We start from the raw sequence: 15,661 nt of genomic DNA, 5'->3' as shown, positions 1-15,661 counted from the left end.
TCTTTACAACCAACAACATAAAATCTATCTTGATTAAATGGCCTAATTTTCCAATAAATTAGCAATAATAAAGTTAAAAAAAAATAAAAATATTCAATTTATGGACGCTCAAATTAACAGAGTGACATTAAACGCACCTCATTGCCTGCCATAGCGTTCTTTGCAGCTGCACTTCACCTCAAAGGTCGGTTAATACATCGGATTTAATTTAACCAAAGGAAAATAAAATGTTTCTAACAAATACAATGAAGAACATTAAAATAATTCACTGTCAGTTACTGTCGCTGTGAGTTTGACGAGATTAGCTGCTTCATTTGGTTCTGCCTAAAGTTAAAGTTCTCTCAGTGATCGAGTGTTTATATGATAAGATACATGTTTAATGCAGAAAGTTGGAATTACAAGTTGGTAAGAAGGTTTTCAACAAAGGTTTAATTTAAGCTTCAAGTTCAAAGGTGAAAGAAATTTCACGTTTGATGAAGGAAGATCAAGGTTTATCAAGGCTAACAAGGACATAGGTCAAAGGTCAAAATAAGGTAAGGTGATAAAATATAATAGATATATATATAATCAATAAATAAGGTGAAAATATCAGATAAAAGGGTTTTTTGGTTATAAGGAATGAATAGGTCAAAACAAGAGTACTGTTAAGTTAAAATTAATAGGTCAAAGGTCAGATTAAACCGGTTGAACAGAAAGGATCAGCAAAAATTAAACAAGGATGAAGGATGAGCCATGGCAGACATGCTTCCACGTCTCAGGAGGAGGGGGAGCTGAGGTATGTTTACAGGGTCACAGAGGTGTCTGTGTTTACATGTCCTCGCTGAGAACATGTTTCTTTCTTTCCTGATCTTTTCCTGTCTTCTGTTAGTAGACCTGAGATGTGACTGCTCTGTGCTGTTGTTGTTGACTCCAGTTAATCCTACAAGACATGCTGTGTAAGTAAACAAACAACAACAGTTTGGTCTGCATTTATTCAAAGATCACATCCCCCAGACTTAGTTTAGAGGGTCCACACTGTCTACACTGTATATAGTGAAGTCTGCAAGTTTTTGAACAGTGAAATTAGTTTTGTGGCCAAATTATTCTGCAGATCATCAGAATGAAAGTTATTGGCCATGTTTTCAGAGCCCTTTTTAAAACGATGCTTTCGTGACATTGTGTGTGGGGTGGTGGTCAGGGCTATCCAGACTGACAGTGGGACATTGAATGTCACCTCTCCAGTGGGGAGGGAGCCTGAGATCGTCTAAATTGAAGTCTGATCAATAGCAAATTTAAAAAAAAAATGTTTTAAGTAAGCAAATAAGTTGGTGTTCAAAAAATCTGATTGTTTGCTTGCAGGACACCCGGAGAGATGAGTCCTTCATCACAGGTGGTCAGTGAAGATGGTCTGAAGGAAATCTTTTTAAATCTTTTTCTCCTGAATTCCTTCTGAAAACATTTGAACACAACAAATCGGTGACCCGACGTGATTTTTGGGTTGGAAAGGAGAAAAGGAGGATTGGAGAGGCTCCTGACGGAGCTGCTGTCAGACGCCAGAACTGGAGGAAACCAATTCACCCTCATAGAAGGCCTTCAAAATAAAGGTAAGCAGAGCCTGTTATATCAAAAGCTGCAAAATTGGCCATAAACCAGATTAAAATGTGAGCGGTGATGGTTACAGTTCTCTCTGTCACACTGATCGAGTGTTTATATGATAAGATACATGTTTAATGCATAAAGTTGGAATTACAAGTTAGTAAGAAGGTTTTTAACAAAGGTTGAATTTAAGCTTTAAGTTTAATGGTGAAAGAAATTTCAAGGTTTATCAAGGCTAAGGAAATAGGTCAAAGGTTAAGATTAAGGATGAAGATGAATCAGAAAATTATATAATGAAATGAAAATATGAGATAAAGGAATAAATAGGTCAAAGGTCAGATTAAACCGGTTGAACAGAAAGGATCGGCAAAAATTAAACAAGGATAAAGAAATAATACATTAAACAAGGAAATAAATTAAAAGTCTGAGTTAATGAGAAATTAAACAAGTTTAAATTAGGTTAAGAGTTAAATTTTAACGGAATCGGAATAACCGATTGGGGGAAAAATGTTGCAAATCATGCAAATCATGTTGTGATCAAAGCTCTTTTAAAATAGTTTGTACGGCATAAAGAAAATCACATGTTTCAGTAGATTGTATGTTGAAAACCACTGTAGACACTGGTAGAGACCTCAAATCATTGTTACTGAGGAATTCCACCTTAAACAGTAAAGTGTTCTTTAACAGTACGACATTGATAGAGTTTGTTTGTTTGTGTGTTTGAGAGTTCAGACTGAAAGGGAGCGCACAATCGTGTGTGTGTGTGTCTGCAGCTGTTCTTTGTGTTGTTGCTGGATCGTTGCCTCAGGGGGAAAGTTGTGTGTGTGTTATGCAGACTAACAGAGACTGCAGCTGTCAGCAGACACACACACTTTCTATTCTTCAAATCAAATCACAGTGAAACATCTTCACTGACAGCTCAGCTTCAGCATCGTCTTCATGCTGTGACTGCAGCCGTTCAACTCTGTTGATCTTTAACCCAAAGCAGTCTGTGCTCCACCTTTCTCCTCCACACCTGCAGGTGGAGGAGAAAGGTGGAGAACATGGATGCATGAATCTCTACAGAGTTCTTTGAATATTATCCGTCTCATCAGTTTTCAGTGAACAAAACTCCTCACAGAGCCAAAATAAGCAGTTTGTATCCAACATAACTCAGCTGGACTCTGATGCTCTGTATAACAGCCACACATGAGTCTGGATTCACTCAAAGCATTGAACAAACTTTATTGTAAATGAAGCTTTTGGACATTTATTCTCTGATATTTGCTCTTCAGCTCGAGTCTCCATCAGTGGGAACATTTCCTGATTCAACTTTTCTTCTGTTCAAATCAAACTCCATGAGAATCAAAGTGTGAATCAGAGTCCTGATGATCAGATTCTATAGAAACATGGAGACTGTAGAGGATTTACACTCAATATGTTCATTTGTTCCCTTCAAGAAAAATCAATCATTCATCCAATTAAATCAGTCGTTGATCAGTTCGATTGACAGGACAGATGATCAGAGGTGCAGAGTTTTTACCTCCATCATTCAGACAGGGACCGAAGTATGGGTGGAGTTTGTGAGTGAAGGAGCAGCCAGTAAAGGAGTAGATCAGAGCTGCAGCACCTACATCATAAAAGGAGACCAGACCCTCCTCATAATCCACAAACACCCCCACCTTCTCAGGACCAGGATGAAGACAGAGGGGGACTAGAGGTGAAGCAGCATTAGCTACTGTACTCATTTCCATTTCTCAGCATCACAGTCCAGAAACCATCCTGAGGACTCAGTGAGATTTTTCCCTTCCTGTTGATCGACTCTGTGGACACTCCTAAATCCCATTTAGTCTTTCCTTTAACCTGAACCTCAAAGTAAAATCTGCCTGAAGAGAAACTCTGCTCTCCTAAAACACCAGGACACTGAGAAAATCTCTCTGGGTTGTCTGGAAGTTTCTTCCTCACATCACTATGATAAACTTGTTTTCCATCATCAGACAGGATGAGATCAGGATGAGCTGTATCAGGATCCAGAGTCACGTCCACCTCATGCTGCTGGACCCTCTGCAGCTCAGCCTCAAACAGCTTCTTCTTCATGGGTTTCCAGACTGTCTCCTCCAGCTGAGCCACAGCTCTCCCCACAGTCCCCTCATATGATGGTGGATGAACTCTGACCTCTGTCCAGTCCTTGGTGGGTGGAGCAGCTTTCAGGGAGGAGAAGCTTTGGAGGAGGTGGAGGTGGTCTTCAGAGCGTGAGAGCTGCTCCACCTCAGAGCTTCTCTCCATCAGCTCAGAGATTTCCTGTTCCAGATCTTTGATGAGACCTTCAGCCTGTTTCTCTGTAGCTTCCTGTTTGTCTTCGATCTCCTTCATGAGCTCCTTCAGGCGTCTCTCAACAGACTCCATCAGAGCCGTGAGGACCTGAACACCTTCTGCTTTCTGTCTGTCTGCAGCATCTTTACTCATCTTCACCGACTCTGTGATCTCCTGAATCTTCAGTCGTCTCTTCTGGATCATCTGCTGAATCTCAGCCTCTGTCTTCTCCAGCTCTGCCTTCTTTCCTTCATATTCTTCTCTCAGAGGAACAAACTCGTGGTTCTTGTGATCTAAAACAGGGCAGAGCACGCAGACACATGTCTGGTCGGTCTTACAGAACAGCTCCAGGAGTTTATCGTGCTTCGTGCACATCCTGCCTTCCAGGTTCTCCACAGCATCAATCAGCTGATGTCTTTTCAGGCCTTTCAGTGTCAGATGAGGCTCCAGGTGAGTCTGACAGTAGGAGGTCTGACACACCAGGCAGGACTTCAGGGCCTTCAGTCTGGTTCCAGTGCAGACGTCACAGGGAACTTCTCCTGGTTTGGCAGCTTGTTGCTCTGAGCTGCTGCTGCTGGCTTTCTGCTGAGCTTCACGTCTGAACTGAGCAACCATCTCAGAGATGAAGGTGTTGATCTTCAGCTGAGGTCGAGTGTAGAAAGTCTCTTTACACATGGGACACTGACAGCTCACATTCATGTCCCAGTGCTGACTGATGCAGGTTTTGCAGAAGTTGTGTCCACATGGTGTAGAGACTGGATCAGTGAACACATCCAGACAGATGGAGCACAGAAACTGATCTTCAGATCGCAGATTGCTGGCAGCAGACATGTCTGCACTCTGAGGGAGAAAGAAAAGAAACATTTGATTCAAAATTCACTTTAAATTTCATTTTTAAAAAGAGAGAAACAAGCGTCAGTAGTCTGAGGAGCTTGGAGAGAAAAGCGTCTGGACTTCTTTGAGTTTCTTGAAGACGTTTCATCAGAGAAGCTTCTTCAGTTCTCAGAGTAACTGGTGGAGACCCAGCAACACACTCAGACACAAACTGGTTCATCCCAAACACAAACCTAACATCGTAGTGTCTGCTGCGTCCAGATGAACTGGATCAACGTTTGGGGATGAACATAAATACAGTCGTTAAAAAGATGTGAAATTCTGACTGTTTTACAGAAGGTCCAAGATTCATGCAGATCATTTGTATACTTGAATAAATCAGTTTGTTGGATATATTCCATCATATTCCATCCGTAAACTTCGACCTTGTTGGTGACTAAATACTTCTTATTGTCCAGATCAACGAGCCATTAATATTAAACAGTGACTGTTCCAGTAGAACTGACAGTGAGGAGGACGATGAATCATAAACCTCAGAAATGTGTTATTAACTGTTGATCCAGTATTTTAATGGCATTTATGAGAACATGTTTATTCAGAGGTGTCTGTATATTTGGTCCATTTGTGCGTCCTTAAAAACTGTCCTGTTTTCTCTCACAGATACTGGAACATCACAGCTCCTCACAAACTCAGGATATGGAAGATGAACTTTTCCAGTCACTCGCTGGGATACATCATTCATGTTATTCTGGATCCTCAGAAAACATTGATTTATTTTTGTGTTTCATATATTTGTTTGTCCAAATCAAACATTGATGTTAGTAGAGAAGAAGCCACCATGATAAAGCCTGTGTGTGAAAATGAGATCAGTGGATTTGATCAAAATCACATTTAAGGAGGAATTCTGTCCTCCAGTTTGTTTAAATAAGCTTTGGGATTAAACACCATCATCTATGTTTGTGTCTGATGTTTGATCCAGTTCAGCTTGAATATCACAGCTGATGTGTGGACATATTTAAAGCCTGATTATCAGGATGATTCAAACACATCTGTTTAAATAATGAGATTCATGTTTCCACACAAAGTTATAAAGTGCAGCATCGACTGTTTTCTGAATGATTTAGGAACATCTGTGACTCTTACAGGATACACTAAGTCAGATAATCTTTGTAAAATGTGTGAATGACTTTTTGAAGTCTACTGGTTTACAGTATCAAAGGCTTTATATCAATAAAGAATAAATAGGTGTTTTCACATCTGTAATCCTTATGATCAATCAGATCCAGAATCAATCTAATAGGAACAGGAAGTGATGAATAACCAGGAAGTGTGGAGTCAGTCTGAAGTCCAGAGCACAGCCTGAGTCCACAGTCCTGAGCAGAGCCACAGTGAGACTGAAGCAGCAGCTCGATGTTCCTACAGTGGATCTGTGGTTACATGAGCAGATTTCTATGGATCCAGTGTGACTGTGATGAGTCCTGATGAAGTGAACAGAGTGAAGATTTGTGTAGAAACAGGAAGTGTGATCAGCTGCACTCACCACTGTTGCTGAGAGAAACCTGATGGACTCCAGTGAATCTTCTTTTAGAGACAAACAGGACTCGACTGCAGCTCTGCTGCTGCTCTCTCACACTTTCACTTCTGCAAAATGACGTTGAGCTTCTTGTTTTTCAGCTGTTGCTCCGCCTCTTCCTGCAGCTGTTTGTCTGGTTTTGCTGCCTCTCCCTTTACAGGAATCAGCCGGTCTGTACTCAGTGACTGTGTGCAGCGGGTGGGAGGAGTCAGGAGTGGTGTGTGGGTTCACACAGTAATGACGGCCTCAGGTGATCAGGAGAAACTCACCTGGATTTCCTTTTTCCACAGCAGACAGAGCTTCAGGTGGACCCTGAAGGAGGTCTCAGACACAGGTGGTAAAAGTACACACAGTCTGTACTGAAGTAGAAGTACTACTGTTAAAAATACTCCAAGTACTAATTCAACTTCTTTACTGAAGTAAAAGTAAAAAAGTACTATCTGAGAAATGTAAGAGAGTAAAAAGAGCTGATTGAAGAACATTTCTAACACGTGTTTATACAAAGCTAACTGAACCATGTGCTGCATCAACGTAATAATAAAATATTATTCACTTTATTTCTAATAAATATTCCCAGCTTGAATCAGACAAGTTGAACATGAGCAGAGAAAAAGAAGGAAAATCCAAATATTCCTGTGTTCAGTTTTCTCCATTTTCAGGCCGACTGTGCCTCTAAACAGGAACATGAGCAGGAAGAGGCTGACGTGGATTCAGCAGGTGGAGGATGCCTAACATCAGCTGGAAAGATTTACTGTGACGTTTGTTTGCTGTTTTCGCCTCGTGCACGAGAACATCACCTAAATAAACTCGAGACAGTTTTTAATATTTTATTGTTCAAGAGCAAAAAGACTGACGGACTGTGTTTAAGGTAACCTCACAAATGTCACACATGAAATATTCAGTGTTTATTTGCTGGTGTTGTGGAAGTTTTCCACTTAAATAAAGCCTGCAGACGAGCGGTAGCTAACATTCTTTAATCCAAACACACAAAGAACAGAAAAAAGCAGCTTGATGGAGAGCCTACATGACCGCGGGGCAGACGGTCAGCAGAGTCTCACTGAGCCTAGCATGGCTCTCAGTTAAATACCTTAAGGTTCACACTCCCTTGCTACTTCCCAGAGTCCTCAAAGAGACAAAAGACTCTTCCTGTGGAGCTGTCTGCTTCCCCCAACATCCTTACTACACCCCCCACCATTTGTCTTAACGTATGAGTGTCAGACATGTTAAAATCCAGTGGCATTTTAAAATCTAGTGGTACATTTTGATGCTAATGTGTACTAATTTGGGGTAGATGACAGAAACTAAAACGGCGATGCGTTTTTTATTTTTTCAGAAAACCCGTGGCAGCGGCTCGATGAAGAAGTTGGCAGACAAACCAACAATGCAACAGCGGACTCCATCATTGAGGTCCAGCGCTACTTGGCGGAGAGAAACATTCCAAGATCAGAGGATCCTTTAACGTACTGAGGGAATAGGAAGACATCTTATCCAAACCTTTCCCACCTGGCTTTACAGTTTTTGTACCCCAGCTTCATCTGTGCCCTGTGAGCGTGTTTTCCAAAGCTGGGGAAATGGTGTCAAAAAATGCAATAGACTGAATGTAAAAACATTGGATAAACTTATTTTTCTGAATAGAAATTTATAATAAACTCTGAGTCAATTACATTTAAATGGGTAATATTACATTCACAATACTTTCATTTTAATTTTCACTTAATGACATTCACAATATATTTTAAAGATGTCAACAATATTTGCAATGTAAAAGATATAAAATGATTCCATGGAAAGTACCTTACAGTGTATACACGTATGACTAGGTCATTCAATCAGTGTCTGTTGTGAGTCTCAAGTAAGTTGCCTGCAATGATATTTCAGGTCCAGCAGGTGTCAGTATGGAGCAAAACAGCAACACTGTGTCACAGCATGGATACAGTTTGGGGAATGTGCTGAAACGCTTCACGAGGCCTCATCTACACATCACTAATATTTACTAATGAAATCTATAAGTGGTCTCCTAATTAATGACATTAGTGATCATCCACCTGTTTTTGCAGTGTATGACAGCAATTACAGGAAGCTCAAACAGGAAAATGCAATAAAACAGGTGAGTCCATAAATGCATTTAGAAGTTATTTACTTAAGCAAGCATGGGAGATATCTTAATAGAATTTCTTTTCATATTAATGTAATTTTTCATCTAATTGAATACAATCTATTTGTGTATGATTGTCAGTCCAAAGAGGGGAACGTGAGGAGAAAGTACAAGGTCAGGAAGAACCATGTAAGAAAACAGACCGGGAACAGTGACAGGCACAACAGAAACTGTTAAACTGACAAAGAGAAAAAACCTGATTTTACTCACAGTCTGGAAGTTGTGTCCTCCCTATATTAAATCTGCTGTACAGAATCTGCAAAACAAACTGGGTTGAAACATTTTGACCCTCTTTAACAACATTCCAACATAACATTATAATTGATCGGGGAGATTGATGATATATTTTTATGTGGTTCAGCCACAACTGTACTAAAACCTCAGCCAGTAACAGGTCGGCCAACTTTTGGACCGTCCAGTTGTCTGTATGACTGCCGCAGTACGTACATCACATTTGCACACAGAATGAGCCAAACAGCCCTGGTGGAGTGAGGAGCTGTAAAGAGAAGCAGATGCTCTGTTTCTAAAAATGTTTTAAGCTTGTTTCAAAGATTCTGTACAGCAGCTTTAAATGTTTTCCAAAAGCACACAGACACTTATCAGTGTTTCTCACACTTTTTACAGTGTGGACCACCTGAGAAAATGTGAAGCTCTCCTAAGGACCACTATGAAAGCATGAAAGTCATAAATCTTACAACACAAAATTATTATTATTATTAAATTAGTAAAATTAGTGTCTGCAGTAAAGATTTTTCCATGCATGGTATACATTCTACCACAGGCAAAGTTGCCTCCATTTTTATAGTTTTTATTAATATTTTGTAATAATTTATTTGTAATAATTTATTGTTTTGGGAGTATTTTTTATGTATCCTTATTATATTATACATACACATTAAAAGTGAATCTCTGTCCAAAAAATGCACTCAGTTTACCTTTCACTCACTATGAGCATCATTCATAATTTTCCCCCAGTAATTAAGGTTAGGATATGTATTTTTTATTCCAATCCATTCTTCTTTTGCAGCATTTAAATAACCTTGATCAGATTTGATGGTTTTGTTACAGACTTTTCAAAAAAGTGTTTTTCTTTTCTTTCACAAATGTGGGATTAAATTGTTAAAATGTACAAAACAGTGATGTCATGTTTTGTGACGAGGACCCAGGCACAGAGAGACTTGATGAATTTAAGAATCTTATGATTTAATAAAGAAATTTGCAGAATGGCACAGAGATGGTAAAATTATGATGACTGATAACGGAGATGAGGACAGGGAGGAACAGGGGTTTAAATGCTCCAAAGTGACAGTCAGAGAGAACTCGGGACAACATTTAAGGATGCAGGGACTGACAGAGACAGGTTTATCTTGCCTGGCTGGGCAGCTCTCTGGGTGCTCAGCACCCCCAAAGCTCTGATCCTAGAATCGCCCCTGCTGGATCACCCCTGTTTGAAATGATATACGACTGTCAGTGAAGCAGCAAACTTTGTGAAAAAACCCAACACTTCACATTCTCTAAACCAGGGGTCTCGAACTCCAGTCCTCGAGGGCCGCTGTCCTGAAGCTTTTCCATGTGTCTCTGTTGCAACACGCCTGATTACACGCAATGATTATAAGTTATTGGCTCACGTTTATGCAAACCGTTTAAATGAATGTTTAACACACTTAGATGACGAGTGTCAGTCGGCTTTCATAAAAAGAAGAGACACACACAGTGACATTAGATGATTTTTATGAATGTGAGTTTTTATCTAGTCATATTGTGTTTATTATTCTTAATTTACATGTTTCATTGTTAGGCATTGGGTTTATTTGTAGTAGTCCTTGCCAACTTCTCTCCCTCCTCCATGTTACTGTGTCAGCATCTATTTAGGATTGGGAGTGCAACAGAAAGTAAGGAAATCCAAAGTACCATTAAAACCAAGAGAGGATCTTATATTTCAGAAGAAGGGATTATTAAAAAGAATTCAAAAGAAATGACCTCGATCATATACATATGATTTAGGAACTCTAGAGAGCACTTTGCAAAATAACACATTTTGCACACTTAATTTCACCCTCTGATGGGCCAAGCTACGACTGTCAGGGATGGTGATGTAGGCACAGAGCATGTGAGAGTGTGGTCAAATAAATGTCTCTTAGATTTAGGAGGTTTTTGGTGACAAAACAAAGATATACAATTTCAATTTGATAATATTTAAAATATGATGAAATAAAACAAGCTACAATGGTGGCAATATGCTTGTTTGTTGTGCAGCAGTGTCCAGTATGGATTTTAACTCCATTACAGGAAGTGATGTTAATTATTTTTGAATCATACTTAATATAAACATTAAGTGTTGTACGAGAAATATAAGAAACATAATGTGATTGAGTTGCATTTAATTTTTTTTAATTTAGTAGCACCTGATGTTTAGCAGGTAAACAGTTAGTATTGTGCACTAAGAAAAATCTGCCCCTCTCTTCTTTTGAATATACACTGCTCCAAAGAATAAAGGGAACACTGTAACAACACAACGTAACTATGAGTCAATCACACTTCTGTGAAATCAAACTGTCCACTCAGGAAGCAGCACTGACTGACAGTTTCACCTGCTGTTGTGCAAATTGAATCGACAACAGGTGGAAATTAGCGAGACATCTCCAATAATAAAGGAGTGGTTCAGCAGGTGGTCACCACAGACCACTTCCCAGTATCTGTGCCACTGGTTCCCAATCTTTTTTTGCTGGGCCCCCCTTTGTTTTACAAGAAAATCTCCCCCCACAAACCCATCCTTCATTATTTTTCTATTATTATTTTTATTTATTTATTTTTCTTTTTTGTCATGTTTATGTTTGTCATTTTACTTTGGCGGTCCCTTGTGTCTTAGTCTTGTCATGTGTGATCAGTCCCAGCTGTGCTCTCCTCCTGTGTCCCATCCCCTCGTTATCCGCTATCCGCTGTGTTTCTCTTTGTCAGTGTCGTGTCGTCCCCTCATGCTGTCTGTTTCCCGTCTCTGCTCCTTGTTCCCATAATTCTTAAAGTTTAGTTTCAAGTTGGTTTATTTTTGCAAGTTCATTGTTTATGGAGCTTTGTCCTGTAACTGCAGTAAAACAGCCTCTTTGAGTTTACTGAGTGTCCTGAACCACATGAAAAACAAATAGAAACAACTTATAGAAGATTTGCATCAGATTTGGCCTACTAAATAAACTAAATACAGTGAATCATATAAGGCTTATGATTTACTCATGAAAGTGGCCACTTTCATATTGTCACGGCGAGTGAGATGAGCCATATAAAATAATAAATGAGGATCCAATCGCAGGCAGTAGTGGAGGAGTGAAGGTGGTTTATTTAACACAATGCGCCAGTGGAAAAACGGAAACAGAGATCACACTAAACTATACTGGAGACAACTAAACTACTGAATACGAACCGGAACTCAAACATGAAGCAAGGTGGACGACGGTACAAGATGGTGACACACAGACGAAACATGGTGGAAACACAGACGGACCAGCAACTACGATGACAGAGGACACGACTTAAATACACACAGAGAAACATGGGAATTACACACAGGTGGTGGACACAGCTGGGCATAATCAACAAGACGAGACAGAGGGAAAACTGAACACACACACATGAGACGCAAACCTTCACAATAAAACAGGAAACGAGAACACTACACCAAGACGCAGACCTGAGAGACAGACAGACAGAATGACACATGGAACCTGAACTAAACTAAATGTGAGATACAACCGAGAACAAATCCTTAACATGAATAAACAGAAACATAGAATTCTAATAATAATAAACCTCATAGTGCCCAAAACCACGACAATTATCCAAAAATAAACTAACAATCCAAAACTCAAAATACTGGGTCGAAACTGACCCAGAACCGTGACACATATATTGTTTTAGGAACATACAAGTTTCATTTATATAATTTTTCAAGGGATCTTATATCGGTTTTCACTCTTGTGTGCTTTTCATACAAGTTTCACACAAGACAGATACAAACGTTATAAGATAAATAGATAGTTTTTTTTTGTTTTTTTTTGTTTGTTTTTTTTCTTCTCCATATGGGGCACTTCCTGCCTGCCACAGCCGCTTCATGACAGAAATGGCTGAAAATATTTTATTCTGTCTTCAAATGTTGTTGGTGCATTAGAAATATTCTTATTTTATTGTTACTGATATGTACTCTATTGTTATTGACTGAATCTGATTTTGCATTCACCCAGAGTTAGCATTGTGTTCATACATGTTAATAAAATGGGTTCAGTGATAATTACTGTTCGTTTCAATGAATTCATTGAGACCACAAGACTCTTAACTTACAATACAAATATCACAATGTAACGAAAAGATTCAAAGGAAAGCATCTCTCATTTAGAGACTAAATGGGGGGGGGGGAGTCAGTCCATCCACTCCCGGCTCTCCTCGGCCTCCCTTTGATGCTGCATGTAAGCTTTGATGAGATTGAGCAGCTCGTCGTCCCGATCCCTTCTTCCTCATCAGTGTCCAATTCCCTTTTATTTTGGTCACCCATTAAACCAAAGACACAAACACTGGGTCATCACACCCAGCACAGTGACTGAAGAGCTATTCTATTCTAGTTACTGGGGACATTTCATTCTTGCATGTACCAACTTCCTGTTTCTCCCTCAAAGTAAAATAAAAACGCACAATTTATTGTCAGCACTTGTGCCATCACAGGTTCACACAGAGCCCTCTGACTCTGTATCCTGTTGTCACCAAATGACCAAGGAATAAGCTCAACACAAACAACACGGCCAAATCCAGCTCAACAATGTTTAAAGTGCTTACTTTCCTCTGTCGCAACACACACAGCCCTGAGACAGCGGGGATCATTTTTTCTGTTTATTTAGCATGCACAACGTTTGTAGTCTCCTTCTGCACTCGAGAAAGAATAAAGCTACGTTGAAACCAAGCACACCATTGTTTTTCTTGTGACATTACTAATAATGTCACAAGAAAATTGTGTCACATTGCCCTTTTCCTATGGAAAAAAAACAAAAGTTGTATCCAAGATGGCCGACTTCTAAATGGCCACCATGGTCACCACCCATCTTGAGGAGTTTACCCCCTCACATATACTAATGTGCCACAAACAGGACTTTAATATCACCAACAATTCCCATGTTATCACGTTGTATCCATATAAATGGCCCATAACATTCATAACATTATAAAAAAGCTAAGAGTGATCAATACAGTGATTATCGACGTCCGCTAGCGATTTTTCCAGTCAGGCTACCAAAATCTATCTCAGCCCTGCCCGTCGGGCTGTCATAGGAAGGAAAAATATATGTCAATGCTTTTGCATTCTTTCGGAAATGTAGCTGGGTAATTATGTCATTGGCATCGGTGAGCCACTGTCAATATGTGACATATTGAAATCGCGTTTGAATTTGCGATTGCACGAACTGTGTATAGAGAGCGACAGCACTGATTGGTGAGTGATGATAATTTGCGCACCAATTCCTCTGACATCGTCTTATCAATCGTTAGCTTACTATGCAAACATAACAAGTGAAATCTCCCGCAGCAAGCTTAAACATGTGAGAGGTTGACCGCGCAGAGAATCGCTGAGCGTTATGTGAGTGCGTGTGTAAAAGCAGCAGGATATATATTTTAGTTCTGCTCAGTCAAATAAGACAGGTCAGGGTGAAGAAGTGACAGCCAAAGAAAAGCTTACCATCCATCCATCTTCATCCGCTTTATCCGAGGACGGGTTGCGGGGGCAGCAGCCTAAGGAAAGAGGCCCAGACCTCCCTCTCCCCAGCCACCTCCTCCAGCTTATCCGGGGGAACACCAAGGCGTTCCCAGGCCAGCCGAGAGTGATAATCTCTCCAGCGTGTCCTGGGTCTGCCCCGGGGCCTCCTCCCGGTGGGACATGCCTGGAACACCTCACCCAGGAGGCGCCCAGGGAGCATCCTTGTCAGATGCCCAAACCACCTCAGCTGGCTCCTTTCGATGTGGAGCAGCAGCGACTCTACTCTGAGCTCCTCCTGGATGGCCGAACTTCTCACCCTATCTCTAAGGGAGAGGCCAGCCACCCTTCAGAGGAAGCTCATTTCCGCCGCTTGTATCCGCGATCTCGTTCTTTCGGTCACTACCCACAGCTCGTGGCCATAGGTGAGGGTAGGGACGTAGATCGACCGGTAAATTGAGAGCTTCGCTTTTACACTCAGATCCCTCTTCACCACGACGGACCGGTGCAGCGTCTGCATTACTGCAGCTGCAGCCCCAATCCGTCTGTCGATCTCCGGCTCCCTTCTCCCATCACTCGCGAACAAGACCCCGAGATACTTGAACTCCTCCACTTGGGGCAGGAACTCATCCCCGACTCGGAGTGGGCACTCCACCCTTTTCCGGCTGAGAACCATGGCCTCAGACTTGGAGGTGCTGATCCTCATTCCCGCTGCTTCACACTCGGCTGCGAACCGCTCCAGTGCGAGCTGGAGGCCCTCACCCGATGAAGCCAACAGAACCACATCATCCGCAAAAATCAGAGATGAGATTCTGAGGCCACCAAAGCGAAAGCCCTCCGCCACTTGGCTGCGCCTAGAAATCCTGTCCATAAAAATTATGAACAGAACCGGTGACAAAGGGCAGCCCTGGCGGAGCCCATCACCCACCGGGAACGAGTCCGACTTACTGCCGGCAATGCGAACCAAGCTCTTGCAACGGTCGTATAGGAATCGAATGGCCCGTAGCAATGGGCCAGACACCCCATACTCCCGCAACACCTCCCACAGGACACCCCGAGGGACACGGTCGAATGCCTTCTCCAAGTCCACAAAACACATGTAGACTGGTTGGGCAAACTCCCATGCACCCTCAAGTATCCTCGAGAGGATGAAGAGCTGGTCCAGTGTTCCGCGACCAGGACGAAAATCGCATTGTTCCTCCTGTATCCGAGGTTCGACTAGCGGACGAACTCTCCTTTCCAGCACCCTGGCATAGACTTTCCCAGGGAGGCTGAGGAGTGTGATCCCCCTGTAGTTGGAACACACCCTCCGGTCTCCCTTCTTAAAGATGGGGACCACAACCCCGGTCTGCCAGTCCACGGGTACTGCCCCTGATCTCCACGCAACATTGCAGAGGCGTGTCAACCAGGACAGCCCTACAACGTCCAGAGCCTTCAGGAACTCGGGGCGGACCTCATCAACACCAGGGGCTCTGCCACCAAGGAGTTGTTTAACTGCCTCAGTGAC

At 41.5% G+C, this 15,661-nt stretch overlaps 1 long non-coding RNA gene and 1 pseudogene across 2 annotated transcripts in view; both read right to left on the bottom strand.

The window, feature by feature from the left end:
• Positions 1-15,661, bottom strand: part of LOC146510790 (uncharacterized) — a 360,605-nt gene that overhangs the window by 302,371 nt on the left and 42,573 nt on the right. The gene's annotated exons all lie outside the window — the stretch shown is intronic.
• Positions 2,775-6,438, bottom strand: LOC146510794 (E3 ubiquitin-protein ligase TRIM21-like; annotated as a pseudogene). The gene is made up of 2 exons (XR_014876073.1): positions 6,242-6,438; positions 2,775-4,707 (listed from the first exon to the last, which is right to left on the bottom strand). The product of XR_014876073.1 is annotated as an E3 ubiquitin-protein ligase TRIM21-like (transcript).

Source organism: Neolamprologus multifasciatus, chromosome 9, assembly GCF_963576455.1.
Source record: "Neolamprologus multifasciatus chromosome 9, fNeoMul1.2, whole genome shotgun sequence".
NCBI lineage: Eukaryota > Metazoa > Chordata > Actinopteri > Cichliformes > Cichlidae > Neolamprologus > Neolamprologus multifasciatus.
Note: the sequence above shows the minus strand (reverse complement) of the source record. Positions and strands in the feature narration are given on the sequence as shown.